A 19,596-nucleotide genomic window follows, 5' to 3' on the forward strand; every position below is an offset into this window, starting at 1 on the left:
CTTTCAGGCAGCCCACACCTCTGGGACTTCTGCCATTATCTGAATCATCCTCAAGTCATCCCTGTCCATTTGACTTCCCTAATTCTTTAAAGACATTGGTATATCTTCCTTCACTCAAGCCCTGTTTTCATCCTAGATGAATTTACCATCACTCAGTCACTCAACACATCTTTCTTCCGTGGTTGCTATGTGCCCCAGTCTTGGACCAGGCACTTGGTATCCATTAGTGAATACGACCACATGTGACCTTTGCCCTCATGAAACTTTCAGTGTAGTAGAGTATAGACCTGAAGGAACTGACCACTCAAATTAAATGGTAAAACTGCAGTTGTGGTGGATGCTATGGTGAGATATGCGATTGATAATAATTGGGGCCTGTGACCTTGTTGGGGGAATCAGGGAAGCCTTCCCTAAGAAAATGGTAATTGAAGCCAGATGCGGTGGCCCATGCTTGTAATCCCAGCGGCTCCAGGCTGAGGCAGGAGAATCATGAGTTCGAAGCCAGCCTCAGCAACTTAGCGAGACCCCATTTCTAAATAAAAAACTAAAAGGCCTGGGGGTGTGGTTCAGTGGTTAAGCACCCCTGGGTTCAATCCCTGGTTTAAAAAGAAAAACAGTGGTAATTGATAGAGATGAATGAGAAGAATTAACATAGCCAGAAGGAGAGGGACCCGTGTTCCAGGGAGAGGGAACAGCATGTGCAAGGCCATGTGGTTGGAGGGGAAAATGGCAAGAAGGAAAAGTAGGTAGAGACCAGAGTGGGACAGACCTCATGGGCCATCTCAAAGTTTTGTCTTTAGACTGAGAACCAATGAAGTAGGAGAGGGATGTGATATGACTGATGTGGCAAGCCCCTCCAACCCCACTGTGCTGAGTGGTTGGGGGAGGGATTTGAGGATTCAAGGAAACTGTCTGGCAGGCTGGACCGTAGGCTGTTGGGAGACTGGGATGGCGATGGGTGGCTAAGACGGAAGTGACATCTGCTATTTGAGAGACGTTTGAAATTAGATAAATAAGATGATATGCATTTGAGGGTTTAGATGACTTGGGTCCCAGGCTTGAACAAGGCAGATGTTGCCATTTACTGAAAGAGGCATCAGAAAAGGACTTGAGCTGGTATAGGGCTAGGGGGATCCTGAGTTTGGATTTGGTCAACTTGACTTTGAGGGGCTTAGTGCTTTGTTTGTTGTTGCTTTTGGTACCAGGGATTAAAACCAGAGTTTGAAACCAGGGCTTAACCACTGAGCCACATTCCCAGTCCTTTTTATATTTTATTTAGAGACAGTCTTGCTGAGTTGCCGAGAGCCTCACTAAGTTGCTGAGGCTAGCTTTGAACTGGATCCTCCTATCTCAGCCTCCCGAGCCCCTGGGATTATAGGCCAAGGAACCTGCAGCTTCATTATCTGGTGAGGGCCTGCTTCCTCATAGAGAGCACCTTCTCAAATGGTGGAAGGAGCAAGGGAGTTCTTGAGGGTCTTTTATATGTACATTAATTCCGTCCAGGAGGGCTCCACTTTCAAGCGCTAATCACCTCCAGAAGGCTCCATCTCCAAATAACACCTTGGGGGTTAGGATTCCAACATGGGAATTTGGGAGAGGACACAGATACTCAGACCATGGCAGGGGCCTTTAAGAACAGTTGAGAGAAGATCCGGGAGGGGAGCAACTGGATCTGTGTATTGGGAATTCAAAGGAGGGATCTGGGCTGGGAATACATGTAAAAAATCCTGTGCATATAAATGATCCATTGAAGACATGGAATGAATGAGATTCCCTGAGGAGAGAGGATAGGGAAGGAAGAAAAGACCTAAGGCAGATCTTTGAGGCACCCAAACATAGCGAAGAGGAGAGACCAGAGGAGGAGGAGGAAAGCCAATGTTTATGCTCCTGAGGGACAAGTGAGGTGATGACAGACACACTGCTGCTGGATTTGGCAACAAGGAAGGAAGTCCCTGGGAACCTTAGTGCAGCTCCAGGGGCGAGAAGCATCTGGAAGCCAGACTGCATTCTGCTGAAGAACGTAGTGTAAGAAACGAGCACGTGAACACCAACACTCAGACACGTTCTTTGAGAAATTTCACCCTAAAGCAAAAGAGGAAGACGGAAAAAAAAAAAAGCTGGAGAAGGCAAGAGCAAAAAAGGTACATGGTGTATGTCAAATAAATTACCTTTTCTATTTTTTTTGCTTTTTAAAAAAATCTCAGCAAAATGTATTTTCATTATCATTGTATTTGAAATATTTCCTAATTTGATTTTTTCTTTGAGCCAGACTTTTTAGAAGTGTGTTGTTTAATTTTCCTCTATGTGTGAGATTTTAAAGCACATAGTAGGATATAAAAATATCGATTTCTCACTTAAGTTCCTGTTAAACGTCTAGAAGGAGAAACGTCGTTGTGACCTTGGGTTAGGGAAATGTCCTCTTAGACTTAACACCTGAAGCATCATCCTTCAAGGAAAAACTTGGTGAACTGGACTTTAATGTTAAAAATGTTTTCTTGTCAAAACAGATCAAGAAAATGAAAACCTAAGGCACAGGCTGGGGAAAGATAATCTTCAAATCATATATTCAACAAAGGACTTAAATCTAGACTACATGAGGAATTCCTAACACTCGATAATAGGAAGAATACCCCATTTAAAAAATGGGTGAAGACCTGAATAGACAATATACAAATGACTAGGAAGTACATGAAAATGATGCTCCACATCATTAATCATCAGAAATGCGAGGCCTGGCACAGGGGCACACACTTGTGATCCCATTTACTTGGAGGTTGAGGCAGGAGGATTCCAAGTTTGAAGCTAGGCTCAGCAACTTAGCAAGACCCTGTCTCAAAATAAAGATTGAAAAGAGTTGGAGATAGGGTTCCGCGGTAGAGTGCCCCTGGGTTCAATCCCCAGTACCAGGACCAAAACAAAACAAAAGCCCACACACAATAGAATGTTCCTTCACTCCAACTGAATGACTCTAATAATAAGAGGGACAATGACCAATGTTGACAAGGATACAAAATAAAAGAATGCTCCTGATTGTTGGTTGGAGTATAAAATAGTACAACCATTCAGAACAAGAACACAGTTTGGCAGTTTCTTTAAAGGTTAAATGTAGAATTACCATAGGACCTAGCAATTCTACTTCTAGTAACAACAAAAATGTCCACATAAAGACTTACATGTGAATTTTCATAGCAATAATTTTTATGATATCCATAAACTAGAAATATCTATTAACTGAGGATTAGATAGATAAATTGTGGCATATTCATACACTGGACTACTATTTCTCAGTAAAAAAAATAGAACAGAACACTTATATCACAACACAGATGAGTCTGAAAATATGCTAAGTTAAACCAGACCGGGTATGGTGGCACGGCTATAATCCCAGCAACTCGGAAGGCTGAGGCAGAAGGATCATGAGTTCAAAGCCAGCCTCAGCAACTTAGTGAGGCCCTAAACAACTCAGTGAGACCCTATCTCTACATAAAACATTTTTTTAAAGGGCCAGGAATGTGGCTCAGTGGTTAAGTGCCCCTGGGTTCAATTCCTAGTATCAAAAAAAAAGCTAAACAAACCAAAAAAAAACCAACATTAGAGACCACATGTTGTTTGACTTCATTTATATTAAAGGTTCTAAAAAGGCAAATCTGTAGAGACGGAAAGTAGATTAATGGTTACCTAAGGTTGAGAGTAGGAATAGACAGTGACTTATAATTGGGTATGGGATTTCTCTGGAGGCTGATGAAATGTTTTAAAATTAAATGGGGATGATGTGACCAGGGATGTAGCTGTGGTAGAGGCTCTGTACCCTCAACTCCCAGCAAGACCAAAGAAAAAAATTGTGATGATGGCTGCGATGGTTTGTATGATCCTTTTAAACCAAAGGAGGCTTGTTTCGTGGCCTAGCACATGATAAACGTGGGTTTTAAGCTATTTGTATCATCCTGAGCTCCTGGGTTTACGTGATCCTCCTGCTTGAGTTTTAGCTTTGATCTCCTCTCTCTGCCTCCATGTCTCTATCCCCCAAATTGCTCATATCTGCCAAGCCTGCTCCTAGATCTTATTAATGACCTGAAACTCTCCATTAAGGCTGTAGTTCCTCCTCTGTCCAGCCTAGACATCACCACTATACTTTTCCAAGAGCTGACTGCCCACTTGTCCCCCGCCTCCCTTCTCTGCCTCCCTCATTCATCCTCCGTTTTGAAGGTGTCCACCTCTGGTCTTCTCTGCTGGTTCATGGGTAAGTGAGCACAGCTAGAGGCCTCTCCAGAGCTTTTATCATGGCTGCATCCCCTCTCATTGCTTCCAACCTCCAAAAGCTCTCAGACATGCCCAGTGGTCTCGGTCCCTCTCTTCTCCCTTTTCCTGTTGGCCTTTCTAACCTTCATCTCTCTCCTTAAGCCATCTTCTCTCCTCTGTCTCCTCCCCTGAGGGCCTCATCCTCCCTGACTGCCGTCAGGTGTGATTCCTGTGTTCCCTGGGCTTCCTGTCAGACTTATCTCTCTATCTCCACCTTCACTTCCTGCCCACTGACCTCAGGAGGAAGTCTGACATCTGAATCCCCTCCCCACCTTCTTCCTTCAGGCCAAGATCTGTTCTCTTTCCTCTGCCCTCATCAGCCTTTCCATCTTTCTGCCAGCTACCTTTTTGCACTTAACAAATGTTATCTAGGGACTTTTATCACCAAGAAGCAAAGGCAGCATCTTCCCCCTTCAGCGGGCAAACACATTCTTGCTTCCTTGCCCCCTCTTTTCTCTCTTCCTTCCTCAAGGGAAGCAAAGGTATGGAGATGGGAAAGGATGGGACATTTGGAGGTCACAGGGTGGTGATGGTGTAGCACCCAGGAGTTCCTGATCCAAGCGTTGTGCTGAACACTTTGTGACGCTGTCTCCTTTCTCAACAAAGCAGGCACTGTATAGGACAGCCCATCATTATCACCAGTTTGCAGATGAGCAGCAGAGGCTTAGATGTAAAGACATGTTTAAGCAGCTCTAAGATGGCGGCTGGCGTTGGGCCAAGAGGTGGTGCATAATTAGTGTTAACACAGCGTGATCTCTTATGACCTTTTGCCTGATTGGTTAATGTCTCTTCTGCGCCAGTGGTTAACAGATGTTCCTCATTCTTAATTGGTACCCTGGCACATGCTCCAACCTTGCTACTTAATCCTAAACTGATTGGCTGCCTTAGTGTGTATAAGACATTCTCTTCGCCTGGAAGAAGATCGCAAAACGCGGGACTAAGAACACACCTCTAGATCGCAGAATGAAGGACGCGGTCCGCGGGATGCACCACTAAGAAGCACCTCTAGCACGCACCTCTAGGACCCACCTTTAAGAAGAAGCAGCAGAACTCTAAGAAATAGCTCCTCTGAAAGCGTAGCCTCTCTGATAATGGTAGCCTCTCTGAAAGCATAGCAAGCCTCTCTTCCTCTAAAACTTCCTCTAAAAGCATAGCAAGCCTCTCTTCCTCTATAAACTAGCGAACAAACAAGCAAGAAAGCAGCCCACTAAAGAAAGATAATAGAAGTAGTTCATTCCCAGTCCGCCTCCGATTCCTTCCCGCGGGATTGTTGCTGCGGGCAGCAACACTTAAGAGAGCTGAGTAACTTGTATGAGGTTCAGAAGTAGGTGGTAGAACAGGCACCCGAGTCCCACCCAGGTCTGCCTAACTGGAAGGCCCATGCGCAAAGGCAGGTAGCATTGCACAGGGCCAGGAAGGAGCTTGTGCTAATTATCTAGGCAGGGGATCTTCTTTTTGAGGCTGGTCTATGTTGCCCAGGCTGGTTTCGAACTCATGAGCTCAGGTGATCCTCTTGTTTCAGCCTCCTGAGTTAGCCTCCTCCCAAGTAGCTGGGAGTACAGAGATGTGCCACCAGACTTGTCTTTAAGCAGGAACTCTTTACTTCTTAAGTCAATCTGATGAATTCTCTGCACCTTCATGCTTGAAAAGTACGTATCTACATAATATTTGTGAGTGTGTCAGAGGGTTCACATGCAAAAGATCATCTAATCCATATTTCCACTCCAGAACACAAGTATGTGCCAGCATGGTGTTGCACACATCTAATCCCAGTGGCTTGGGAGGATTGCAAGTTCAAAGCTAGCCTCAGCAATTTATGAGGCCCTGAGCAATTTAGCAAGACTGCCTCAAAAAAAAAAAAAAAAGGAGGGGGGGAGGGACGGCGTGGCTAGGGATGTTGCTCAATAGTTAAGCACTCCTGGGTTTAATCCCTGCTACCAAAAACAAAACAAAACAAAAACACAGGTATCTGTAGCAGCATCAGTCATAATTGCCAAGAAATTGAAACTACCCCAACGTCCATCAGCTATTGAATCAATAAGCAAAATATGGTACTTCCATACAATGGAATGTTAATTGGCAGTAAAAAGAAATGAAGTACTGATAGATGTTACTGCATGAGAGAACCTGAAGACCTGAGGCCAAGGGGGAGAAGCTAGTCACAAAGACCACTGCTGTGGTTTGAATGTCCCCACCAAAACCCACATGAAATTTAATCTCCATGATGAGGCATTAAGAGGTGGGGCCAAGTGAGACCTTGAAGAGGTGGTGAGGCACGAAGGCTGTAACCTCAAAACTGGGTTCTTCATTCAGGAGTTGATAAGTTACCTCGAGAAAGGGTCTGATGTAAAAGCCAGGTTGGCTCTCCTGTATGCCACCCCCTGGCCATGAGCTGTCCTGCACTGCCTCTGGACTCTACAGAGGGTCCCCACCAGCAAGAAAGCCCTCTCCAGAGGTGGCCCCTTGACCTCTGGACCTTGGCCCATGGTTCAGAACTATAGAACTATGAGCTAAGTAAACCCCTGATGCTTCTAAATTATCCACTCTCAATTATTTTGTGATAGTAACAGAAAACAGATTAAGACAGCCACAGGGCTGGGGTTGTGGCTCAGTGGTAGAGCGCTTGCCTAGCATGTGTGAGGCACTGGGTTTGATCCTCAGCACCACATATAAATAAATAAAAATAAAGGTCCATCCACAACTAAAATTAATTAAATAAAAAATGGAAAGCCATATATTATATGATTCTATAGAGACATGAAGATTTGTGGTTGCCCCCTAAAGAAGGTAGGGAAGCGCTGTGGGGAAATGAAGAAGTGAATACCAAAGCATACGGGATTTCTTTTCTTGGAATGATGGAAAATTCTAGAATTATGGTAATGGTTGCACGGCTTTATGGTGGTAAAAACACCACTGAATTGTATATGGATTGTATCTGAGTCGTCCTTCCAAGGGATTTGTGGGCCCTGAGTTGAGTAGGTTGGAAGATACATCTGCATCATACCCACGTAACAGGACGTAGGTGGGGTTTTTGTTTCTTTTCTAGCACACTGTGGTCCCTGTTGCTGAGGACAGCCCTGGGCCAGCTCTGGAGGTTCTGAGTGATCAGAGCAGGCATGTCAACACACACTCCAACCTGAGTTCTGATATTTGGGAGAATGAGCACTTGGACAGATGGTTTCCAGGGAGGGGTGGGCCCCACAAAACCTGCCACTTCAGCCATTGCTGAGACTGTGCCTCCTGCGGACTCGCTCCTTCATCAGGGGAGGCTCCTGCGGCAGGCCACTGGGCTTTTGTTATTTATTCACTATAAGGAACCCAGCTTGATGTATGAATGAAGTCACTGATAAGGGTGATTCACGAGATAAAAAAATCATTTCTGATGACTCTGGCTTGGCTTGGTCGGATGTGGCTTTCTGGTTAAGGCCAGGTGAATGTCTGCTGGATTCACTGGAAAGGGGTCAGGTGTGTTCTGCTCTGTCACTGCTTTTGCACGAACTTGTCTTGACTGCGGATTCCGTGGGGTAGGAAGCGTCCTGGGTGCCCCCAGAGATGTGGCACACCGTGTGCTGTGCCCGCAGCGTCGGTTCTCCTGTGCACTGACGTTGGTGCTCCTTATCTTTCTTTGAGATGGGTGTGGACAAGTCTCATTAAAATCCTGTGTGGCCTTCTTGATTTTGTTAGCTTCTGTGGTTGGTTTGGGTACATGATAAAATGTGGTGAGAGGGACAAGATGATGTCCCACTTTTCCTCACCTAAAAGTATGCTTTGGAGAGCTGGGAATCTACACAACAAAGTAGTTTTCTTTTTTTTTTTTTTTTTCCTTATTTAAGGATGCCAGGGATCAAACTAAAGGTCTCACATATATTACACGTGTACTCTACCACTGATTTACTCTACACCCCAGCCCACAATTTTCTTTTTAATAGGCAAATGAGCTGGGCTCAGTAGCCTACATGCCTGTAATCCCAGCGATTTGGGAGGCTGAGGCAGGAGGATCTCGAGTTCAATGCCAGCCACAGCAAAAGTAAGGCACTAAGCAACTCAGTAAGACCCTGTCTCTAAATAAATACAAAACAATAGGACTGGGGATGTGGCTCAGTGGTCGAGTGCCCCTGAGTTCAATCCCTTGTACACACCCCCACCACAAAAAAGGCAAATGATTTTCACCTTCAATGGGTTAAACACACACACACACACACACACACACACACACACACACAGTAAAAAAATTCATAATAAAGGGATGAAAAAATTCCTCCTTTTAATTATTCTTGAATCTTGCTTTTGAAATCATCTTATGTTCCTAAAGGTAAATACAGACAGTCCCTGGCTCATGATATCTTGACTTTGATGGTGTAAAAGGTAATAGGCATTCAGTAGAAATTGCTGTGAATTTTGATCTTTTCCAGGCTCTCAGTATACTGTAGGGATATGCTCTTTCTATGCCAGGCAGTGGCAGCAAACCACAGCTCTAGTCAGTCATGAGATCGTAGGTAAACAACAGGTGCTGTCCTGCGCTTCTGCTGAGAAGTGGCCCCTGGAGGAAGAGAGGAGCTGGGATCTGAAAGTAGCCATGGAGACAGAAAAGTCCAGCTTTGGGAAATGCCAGTCCTAGCAGCTACATCTGAGACCTGGCACATGCCAATCACTGTGGGTGCTCACAGGCATCCTCTCAGCCACCATCAACAGTCCTGAGAGAGGCGCTGATGGGCTCAAGGGGGCCCTGGCAGGATTGGGTAATGGATGAGTGACAAAGGATCTGGCAAGTGCAGGACAACTCTGCTGTTTGTTTTGTTATAATTTTTTTTTTTATTTTTGAGATAGTGTCTCGCTATGTTTCCTTTTTTTTTTTTTTTTTTTTTTTAACTTTGTGCCTCACTTGATTTCTTTCTTTTTTTTTTTTTATTGTAAACAAATGGGATACATGTTGTTTCTCTGTTTGTACATGGCGTAAAGGCATACCATTTGTGTAATCATAAATTTACATAGAGTAATGATGTTTGATTCATTCTGTTATTTTTTCCCTTCCTCCCCACCCCTCCCACCCCTCTTTTCCCTCTATACAGTCCTTCCTTCCTCCATTCTTGCCCCCCTCCCTAAACCTAACTCTAACCCTAACACTAACCCCTCCCACCCCCTATTATGTGTCATCATCTACTTATTAGCTATGTTTCTGAGACTGGCTTTGAACTCACGATCCTCCTTCCTCAGCCTCCCAAGACTCTGGGATTACTGGCGTGCGCCACTGCGCCTGGTAACTCTGTTTTTAAATGGAGGTTATAAAAATTGACTTTCCTGTAAACTATCCTGGTAAGGCATCCTGAGACTATGGAGATGTATATCCATTATCTTTTGCTGCATGACAAACCCCCCAAAACTTAGTGGTTTTTAAAACAATGATTTAGCCCACAATTTTTTGTTTTGTTTTTGTTTTTTATTAATTTTATTCTTACAGACTTCATTTTGATTCATTGTACACAAATGGGGTACAGTTTGTGGTTGTGCATGATGTAGATTAATACCATTCATGTAATCATACATGTACATAGGGCAATGATGTTGGTCTCATTCCACCATCTTTCATACCCCCGCCCGCTCCTCCCTCTCATTTCCCTCTACATAATCTAAAGTTCCTCCATTCTTCTCTCACCCCCCACCACCCCCACCCCCATTGTGTATCAATGTAGATTCACACCATTCATGTAATCATACGTATACATAGGGCAATACTGTTCATTCTACTATCTTTCCTTCTCCCACCCCATTTTCCTCTACACCATCCAAAGCTCCTTCATTCTCCTCTCTCCCCCAACCCCACGTCATTATTTTTCATCATCCACTTATCAGAGAAAACATTCAGCCTTTGATTTTTTTGTAGCCCACAGTTTTGAGTATTGGCAGACTGTGTGTTTTTCTGCTAGCCTCAGTCAGGCAAGACCACCTGGGTGTTAGCTGTCAGTTGAGCTGTGAGAAGAGGGAACCATGTCTCTCTCTTCATCCTGCAAGTTAAACTAGGCTTGTTCACCTGGTACCTGGGCAGGGTTCAAAGAAAGAATGCAAATGTGTAAGGCTGTGGGGGCTCAGTGGCACTCGCCTGTAATCCTAGGGAAGTAGGAGGCTGAGGCAGGAGGATCACAAGCTGGAGGCCAGCCTGGGCAACTTAGAGAGACCCTGTCTCTTAAAATGAAAAAGGGCTGGGGATATAGCTCAGTGATAGAGCACTCCTGGATTCAATCCTCAGAACCTCAAGTGCAAGGTTGCTTGCAGCTCAAATCAGAATTCACATGACACCTTCTCCTCATTCTTTGGCAAAAATAAGTCACTAGTTCAGCCAGATCCAAGAAATGGAGAAACAAATTCTAGCTCTTGGTAGAGGGAACTTTAAAGAATTATGTCTGTTTTTTTTTTTTTTTTTTTTCAACATGCCACAAGATCTTAGCTTGGTTTGATCCTCCTTTATTTCTAAATTTGATATACTTTTTAATTTTTTTTTTTTTTTTTTTTGCCTGATTGCAAGTATGCATACCCCCTTCAAGATCTGCTATTTTTAACTAACTCACACACTTGGATACTAGATAATCAGACTTCTTGCAACAAATATATACTAATTCGGGTACAAACGTGTTAGAATTATGTGGAAACAGGAGCAAATAGGCTCTAAATAAAAGAGAATTTCCCACAATTTTTAATTGATGAGCTTTATAACAAGCTTTATGTGGCAGCCTGGAGACCGTTTTTGCTCCTCAGCTCTTTATGTAGGAGGTGCTTGGGTGACTTGTTAGGTGAAGTCCTAGGTGAAAACAGTCAAGCAGTGATGGGACTATTAGGTGTTCAGAAGGAAAAGACTTTAATTTTGGATTTGATGAAGAAAAGTGATTCACCCATTACAGTCACATTTTATGCTTCAGTTCTGCTTGCTTCTGCTCTAATTGGATCTTGAGCAGCCCCCTATAAAGGTCCATGTGTTAAATTTTAGGCTTGGTTTTCAGAACAGTGCTATTAGGAGGTTGTATGAGGGTTCTCTAGAGGAACAGAATCAACAGGAAATGTGATTATAAAAGGGGATTTATTAGATTGGCTTACATGACCAGAAGCTGGATAGTCCACAATGGCCGTCTGCAGCTGGAGAGCTGGAAGAACCAGCAGCTGTGCAGTCCAAGAGGCAGAAGCCCCAGAGCAAGAGGGATCAACAGTGTCACCCTAGTCCAAGACCAAAGCTTCTGGAAACTCCCTCTCGAATCATTGGCAGAGTCTGCTTTGGAAGAGTGAAGAAGTGAGAGTCTGATATCCTCAGAGGATCAAAGCAGTAACCAAGAACCCGTTCAAGAAGAGTCAAGCTTTCTGCATCTGCTTCCTTGTTCTTCCAACTTTTATTCCATCTTGGCTCGGTTTGACCCTCCTTTATTTCTAAATCTGATATACTTTTTTAAAGTATATCAAAGTAGAGCATGCTACCCACGCTTAGGGAGGGTCTCCACTTCACTATCCCACATTCCAGTCACTCCTAGACACCCCTCACGGACTCACCCAGCAGCCTCTTCTTAATCATCAGCATCTCTTAATCCAATCCGGTTGACAATTCAAATTAACCCTTACAGAGGTGGACCTAGTGGGATGTTTCTAGGTCATCGGGAGCATGAGATCCCAGGGGGTCATGGGACCCTGTGTTCTCTCTCCCCCTTTCACTGCCCAACCATAAGGTGAGTGCTTTTGCTCTACCCGGTGCTCCCTGCCATGATTCGTGCTTTGCCACAGGCCCAAAGTTAACAGGGCCAAACCTTCAAAACTGCAATGTAAACCTTTTCTCTTTATAAGTTGATTGCTCCAGGTATTTCTAGTAGTATTAGAAAGCTGACTAACACAGGATCTCTCCTAAACTATAGAGAAACCATAAAGTTATTTAACTTTAGTCTCTAAGACCAAAGAGGAAGCAAAGAAATGTGACTTGCACCATTGGGACTCTGATGGAGAAAGAGAAAATGAATTATCTTTTGTGTATTCCAGGGAGAGCCATTTAACATCTTACCTCTGAGCAAGTTCCCTCACTATTTTACCTTTTTTTTTTTTTTTTTAATTCTCTTTTTCCCAAGTTAGCACAGTGATTCACCAAGGTATGTGTGGTGAGAGCCTTTAACCTTGGGAACCGAAACTTTTGTCTTTTCCATTTTAAGTCATGAAAGTGCCTGTCTTTGAGAATGTGATAAAGTTGGCACTCAGCCTGCATTTATGATCTTTTTTTTTTTTTTTTGCGGTGCTGGGGATTGAACCCAGGGCCTTGTGCTCGCAAGGCAAGCACTCTACCAACTGAGCTATATCCCCAGCCCTATGATCATTTTTAAAGGAGCTCCCCCCCAAAAAATGAAAAAAAATTAAACTACAACTTAAGACAGTATTTTGCTTTAAACTCTTCTGAGAAGACAGTATTTATCCAGATAACTTAAGACAGAAAGGCAGGCAGACACACATATCAGTCTGATCAACAAAGAAGTAGGTCAGGCATTTCCAGTAACCTCACATTATTGAAATTTTTATTATCATCTTGATGTTAATAGCTAAGGGCAGGGAGTCTGCTGGGGTCAAACCATGGTCAGTAAAAGTCAGACTTTGCCGTGTCTGATGAACCTGTCTTGGAACACCCCAGAAGCTACTGATGTTCATGCATAACTGCTTGGCCCCCAAGAGGATCCTTCTATTAATAAAGATAATATCTACTTTTAGGTCACATTTATCAACAATAATTTCATCATGACAAAAATTAGAGTGTATAAATTTTTCAATATAATCTTCCTTAAGTTCCATTTTTTTAATAGTTGTAGATGAACACAATGCCTTTATTTTTATGTGGTGCTGAGGATCGATCGAACCTAGTGCCTCATATGTGCTAGGCAAGTGCTCCACCACTAAGCCACAACCCCAGCCTAGTTCCACTGTTTTAAAGTGTTGTGTTTTGTTTTGTTTTGTTCTGAATCAAGGCAGAAATGCTGGCATTTAATTTTTCTTTGGGTGAGCAGTATTCTTTAAAACTCTTAAACTGATAACAGAGTAACATGAAAGTATCCTTTTCAGTAGGACTTTGTGTCACCTCTTCCAGAATCTTTTTCCCCAGGCAGAATTATTAACAAGTGTTGTCTAATGAGTGAGGCTACTTATTCCCTTCAATGTATAACTGAGTGCTGACACTATTACCCCATACTATTACCTCCCAGGGCCTGTGTTACAGCTTTAAGTGGCTGATAAGCCAAGTCAAGGATGCAACTTTCTACTAATAGTAATAGTAAGGGGAAGAAGAGATTATCAAGAGGTAGGGAGTGACTTGGAATGGAAGCCCAGTCCTAAGAGGATCATGACCTTGTCTGAGGAGACGAGGGTGGAATGGTAACCCAGACCTCTGAAGACTTCAGGTCTGGGGGACAGTGTTCTGCTGATGCACAGGTGAGGTGCATGGTGTTTTGTTAGGTAATGGGGAAAAGTCTAGTGGATGGCTGAGTGAGCCAGGGGAGAACAGCAGAGACAGGATGGGGAGGAGAAGGGCATGGAATGTGGGCCTTCAGGAGGTGGGGGTAGGGTGTCTGGAAATGGCCAGATTGGCTGCCATGCAGAGCCTGGGTTCCTGCATTAAGAGAGGAAGTCAGTCAAGACCTGTACGGAGGCTTCCTGGGTCTAAGGCAGCATTGGTGAGGACGCCATTGAGAAGACTGGCTGTGAGGAGGGAGAGAGGTGCCGAGACCGGGCTGGCGATGATGTCACTGCCTTTCACCATTCCAGCCCTGTGGCCAATATGGCAGCCTCTAACCACAGGTATCAATTTTCATTTACAATTAAATTAATAAAAAACACATTTTAGGGCTGTGGTTGTGGCTCAGTGGTAGAGCACTTGCCTGGCATGTGAGAGGCCCTGGGTTCAAGTCTCAGCACTGCATATAAATGAATTAACTAAATAAAGGTCCATTGACAACTAAAAAATTTTTTTAAAAATTAAAAAGAACAATTGTTTAAAAAAAAAAAAAAGTAAAATTTAATCCCTTCTTTTTTTTTTTTTTTTGGGTGCTGGGGATCGAACCCAGGGCCTTTGGCAAGCACTCTACCAACTGAGCTGTCTCCCCAGCCCCTTAATCCCTTCTTAATATTTCTTTTTGTGGATACTTTTTCTTTCTTTCTTTCTTTCTTCCTTTTTTTTTTTTTTTTGGTACTGGAAATTGAACCCAGAGGAACTTTACCCCTGAGCTATGTCCCCAGCCCCTTTTATTTTTTTATTTTGAGACAGAATCTCACCAAATTGCCCAAGCTGTCCTTGAATTTGCAATCCTCCTTTCTCAGCCTCCCAAGTCTCTGAGGTTATAGGCATGTACCACTTTGCCTGGCTATAATTATTCTTTATATTACTAAATTTGGATATCTGCATATCCTATGACCCGGGAATTCTGTTCCTAACATTCTAGTCTATAAGAAAGATGTGCATACATGTTCCTAAGGTACATACAAGAATGTTCATGTGGGCCATGTCATTTTTATTTATTTATTTATTTATTAATTTTTGGGTGCTGGAGATCGAACCTAGGGCCTTGTGCTTGCAAGGCAAGCACTCTACCGACTGAGCTATCTCCCCAGCCCCGAATTTTTAAAAGTCAAACTAGAAACAACCCAAATTCTCATTTCTAGCAGTAAAAGTAATAAGTAGATATTGACATATTCTGGGCTAGGGGTGTAACTCAGTGGTGGAGCATTTACCTTGCATGTGTGAAGCCCTGGTTAGATCCCTAACACTTTTTAAAAAAAAAATTTTGATATATTCACACCATTGAATATTATACAGCAATTAAAATCAGCAAAGGACTATTCTAGATAATCAGGTAGAGACTAAAAACTACATAATATATTTACAAACATAGTTCAAAAATAGACAAAACTAATCAATGACAAACGAAATTAGGATAGTGAACTTTCTTGGAGAAGAGGTGGGAGATAGTGACTTTGAGGGAACAAAAGGTTTCTGGGTACATATATAGTATTTCCTGATCTCAGTGGTGGTTGTACAAGAATGTTAATTTTTTCAGCATCAACAGTGAAATGGCAACCTGCATTTTTCTTCTCTTTCCACATTTTTATTGGTATATTATAGTTGTACATAATGATGGGATTTGTTGTTCTATATTGGTACATACACATAATATAACAATATAATTCAGCCAATATCTCTCCCCAGGACTTCTCTCACCCCCGGTCCCTTTCTTCTACCAATCTCCCTTTGATATTCATGAGATCTCTCCCCCTCCTTTCTTTTCCTTTTTCCTCTCTAGTGTCCACATATGAGAGAAAACACATGAGTTTGACTTATTTGCTGACCCTAATGGTTTCTAGTTCCATCTATTTTCCTGAAAATGACATAATTTCATTTTTCATTATGACTGAATAAAATTCCATTGTGTGTACATTATCATATTTTCTTTATCCATCCATTCATTCATTGATGGACACCTAGGCTGGTTCCATAGTTTAGCTACTATGAATTGTGCCGATATAAGAACAGGTGTACATGTATCACTGTAGTACGATGATTTTAATTCTTTAGAATACATACCAAGGAGTGGTATAGCTGGGTCCTATGGTGGTTCCATGATAGTCTTTTAATGGACCTCCATACCTATTCCCACAGTGGTTGTCTAATTTACAATCCCACCAACGGTGTTAAAGTGTTCCTTTTCCCCCACATCCTCTCCAGCATTTACTATTGTTTGTATTCTTGATGACTGACATTCTCACTGGTGTGAGATAAAAATCTAAGTGTAGTTTTGATTTGCATTTTCCTAATTGCTACTGATGTTGGACATTTTTTCATATATTTGTTGGTCATTTGTATTTCTTCTTCTGAGAAATGTCTGTTTAATTCATTTGCCCATGTATTAATTGGGTTATTTGGGGGATTTTTTTTGGTGTTAATTTTTTAAGTTCTTTATATAGTATAGATATTAATCTTCTGTCAGAAGAGTAGCTAGTAAAGGTTTTCTCCCATTTGTAGATTCTCTCTTCATATTCCTAATTGTTTCTTTTGCTGAGTAGAAGCTTTTTAATTTGATGCCATCCTAATTATTAACTCTTGGCATTATTTCTTGAGCTTTAAGGGGTCCTATGGGTTTAATCTATCCCCAGCATTGAAAAAAAAAAAAAATTGAGCTTTAGGGATCCTTTTTTTTTTTTTTTTTTTTTTTTTTTTGCAGACTGGGGATCGAACTCAGGGACATGTACTTGTGAGGCAAGCACTCTACCAGCTGAGCTATCTCCCCAGCCTAGGGATCCTAATGAGAAAGTAGTTGCCTGTGCCTATATGCTGGAGTGTTGACCCTGTGTTTTCTTCTAGGGATTACATAGTTTCTGGTCTAATTCCTACATCTTTGATCCATTTATTTTTATTTTTATTTATTTTTACAGACTGCATTTTCATTCATTGTACACAAATGGGGTAAAACTTTTTGTTTCTATGGTTGTGTACAATGTAGATTCATACCATTCATGTAATCATGCATGTACATAGGGCAATGATGTTGGTCTCATTCCACCATCTTTCATACCACCGCCCGCTCCTCCCTCTCATTTCCCTCTACATAATCTGAAGTTCCTCCATTCTTCTCTCAGCCCCCACCCCCCCACCCCCATTGTGTATCATCATCCACTTATCAGGGAAAACATTCAGTCTTTGGTTTTTTGGAATTGGTTTATTTCACTGAGCGATATTCTCCAATTCCATCCATTTATCTGCAAATACCATAATATTATTATTCTTTATGGCTGAATAATAGTCCATTGTGTATATATGCCATAGAGCACTAATCTCCAAAATTTAAAGAACTTATAAAACTTTACACCAAAAATACAAAGAACCCAATCAATAAATGGACCAAGGAACTGGACAGATACTTTACAGAAGAAGATATACAGGTGATTAATAAATATATGAAAAAGTATTTAACACCTCTAATAATTAGAGAAATGCAAATTAAAACAACTCTAAGATTTCATCTTACTCCAATTAGAATGGCTATTATCAAGGACACAAGCAATAATAGATGTTGGCATGGATGTGAGGGAAAAGGCACACTTTTACATTGCTGGTAGATTGCAAATTGGTGCAGCCATTTTGATCCATTTTGAGTTGATTCTTGTGCAAGGTTATATATAGGGGTCTCGTTCCATTCTTCTACGTATGGATAATCAGCTTTCCCAGCATCAATTGTCAAAAAGGCTCTCTTTTCACCAGTTGTTTTTGGCTTCTTTGTAAAGGATCAGATGACTGTATCTGTGTAGGTTTGTCTCTGTTTTTTTTATTCTATACCATCGGTCCATGTGTCTGCTTTTATGCCCATACCATGCAGTTTTTGTTACTATAGCTCTGCAGTATAATTTGAAGTCAGGTGCTGTGATGCCTCCAGCATTGCTTTTTTGGCTTAGATTTGCTTTGGCTATTCTGACTTTTATTCTTCCAAATGAAAGGTGTTTTTTTTTTCCTAGTTCTGTGAAAAATGTCATTGGTATTTTGATGGGGTTGCATTGAATCTGTATATTGCTTTTGGTAGTATGGCCATTTTAACAATATTAATTCTGCCTCTCCATGAACACAGGAGGACAGACTGCATTTTTCTGCATGAATGTTATACTTCAGCTTGCCTATTAAAAATGATAACACTAGAATCTAATGAAATAAAAAAACAAATGTCCTAGAGAGAATCAATGAAGTCAAAAGTTGGTTCCTGGGCTGGGGGTATAGCTCAGCTGGTAGAGTGCTTGCTTCACATTTCACATGCACAAGGCCCTGGGTTCAGTCAGACCACAAAAAAAAAAAAGTTGGTCCTGAAAAAAAAATTTTTTTAAAGAAGACGACGACACCTAGCAAGACTACTCAAGGAAAAAGAAGATGCAAAACTAATAGCTAATCTGGTAACAAGAAGCTATGTTACCAGAGACTTAAAAGGATACTGAATATATTAGAAATTTGAAAAGACAGATGAAATTGAAAGCGTCCTAACCTAAAAAAATTAATGGAAGAAAAAAATGGAAAAATCAAAATAGCCTTACATTCATTAAAGAAATTGATTGTGTGAATTAAAAAAACAAACCAAAACTTTCTATAAAGGAGATACCACATGCCTGTCATCCCAGGAACTTGAGAGGCTAGGGGAGAAGGATGGCGAGTTCAAGGTCAGCCTCAGCGACCTAGCAATGACCCTAAGCAACATAGCGAGACCCTGCCTCAAAATTAAAACTAAAAAGAGCTGGGGATGGGGCTGGGGTGGTGGCTCAGTGGTAGCGCACTTGCCTAGCACGTGTGAGGCAGTGGGTTCAATCCCCAGCACCACATATAAATAAATAAATGAAGGTATTACGTCCATCTACAACTAAAAATATTTTTTAAAAAAAGAGCTGGGGATGTACCCCAGTTGTAAAGCACCCCTGGGTTCAATCACTGGTTCCAAATAATACTAATATTAATAATACTAATACTCATATAAATAAAGCAAACTCTAGACCCAGATAGATTTTTTTTCCTACATTCCCCAGTTCTTTTTATTTTTCACTTTGAGACAGGTTCTCACTAAATTGCCTAAACTGTCCTTGAACTTGTAATCCTCGTACTTCAGCTTCCCTAATAGCTGGGACTGCAGGTGGGCACCACCCCACCCAAGTCAAATTTTAATTTTACCATATATATATATATATATAAAGAAAATCAAACATTTGTATTTTTCATCTGAAATTTCTCCCCATTTCTGGGTTAAGATCCTTGAAGGAGGCATGTGACTCTTTAACTCCCTGTCACTCGCTCAGCCGTCATGGTTGAGCCTGCTGGGAACCGGGCACAGTGCTAGCCAGTAGCAAACAGGAGGATAAGTGGTTCCTGGGCTGGGGGTATAGCTCAGCTGGTATACTCAGCCACTGAGCCACATCCCAGCCCTTTTTTCTGTTTTCTTTGGAGCCGGGGCCTTGCTAAGTTGCTGAGGCTGGTTTCGAACTTACAATCCTCCTGCCTCAGCTACCCGAGCCGCTGGGATTTACAGGCATGCGCCAGTTTCATCTTTTGAGACGGGGCCTTGCTCAGTTGCCCAGGCTGGCCTCAAACTTGTGATCCTGCTACCTGAGCCTCCCAGGTCACTGGGGTGACAGGCGAGTGCCACCGTGGCCTACTTGACTTGGTTTCGGTGGGGAGCATGTCGGGAAGACCGTCGTCCACGCTGTTCCTCCCATGCTGCTCTCAAAAACCTCTCACTGATCTGCCTTTGAAGACCTCGCCCCCGTCAACTGCAA

At 42.2% G+C, this 19,596-nt stretch overlaps 1 protein-coding gene across 1 annotated transcript in view; it reads left to right on the plus strand.

Annotated features, from left to right (window-relative positions):
- Positions 1–19,596, plus strand: part of Glb1 (galactosidase beta 1) — a 100,252-nt gene that overhangs the window by 78,399 nt on the left and 2,257 nt on the right. The window lies entirely within an intron of this gene.

The sequence above is a fragment of the Sciurus carolinensis genome, chromosome 17 (genome assembly GCF_902686445.1).
Source record: "Sciurus carolinensis chromosome 17, mSciCar1.2, whole genome shotgun sequence".
NCBI lineage: Eukaryota > Metazoa > Chordata > Mammalia > Rodentia > Sciuridae > Sciurus > Sciurus carolinensis.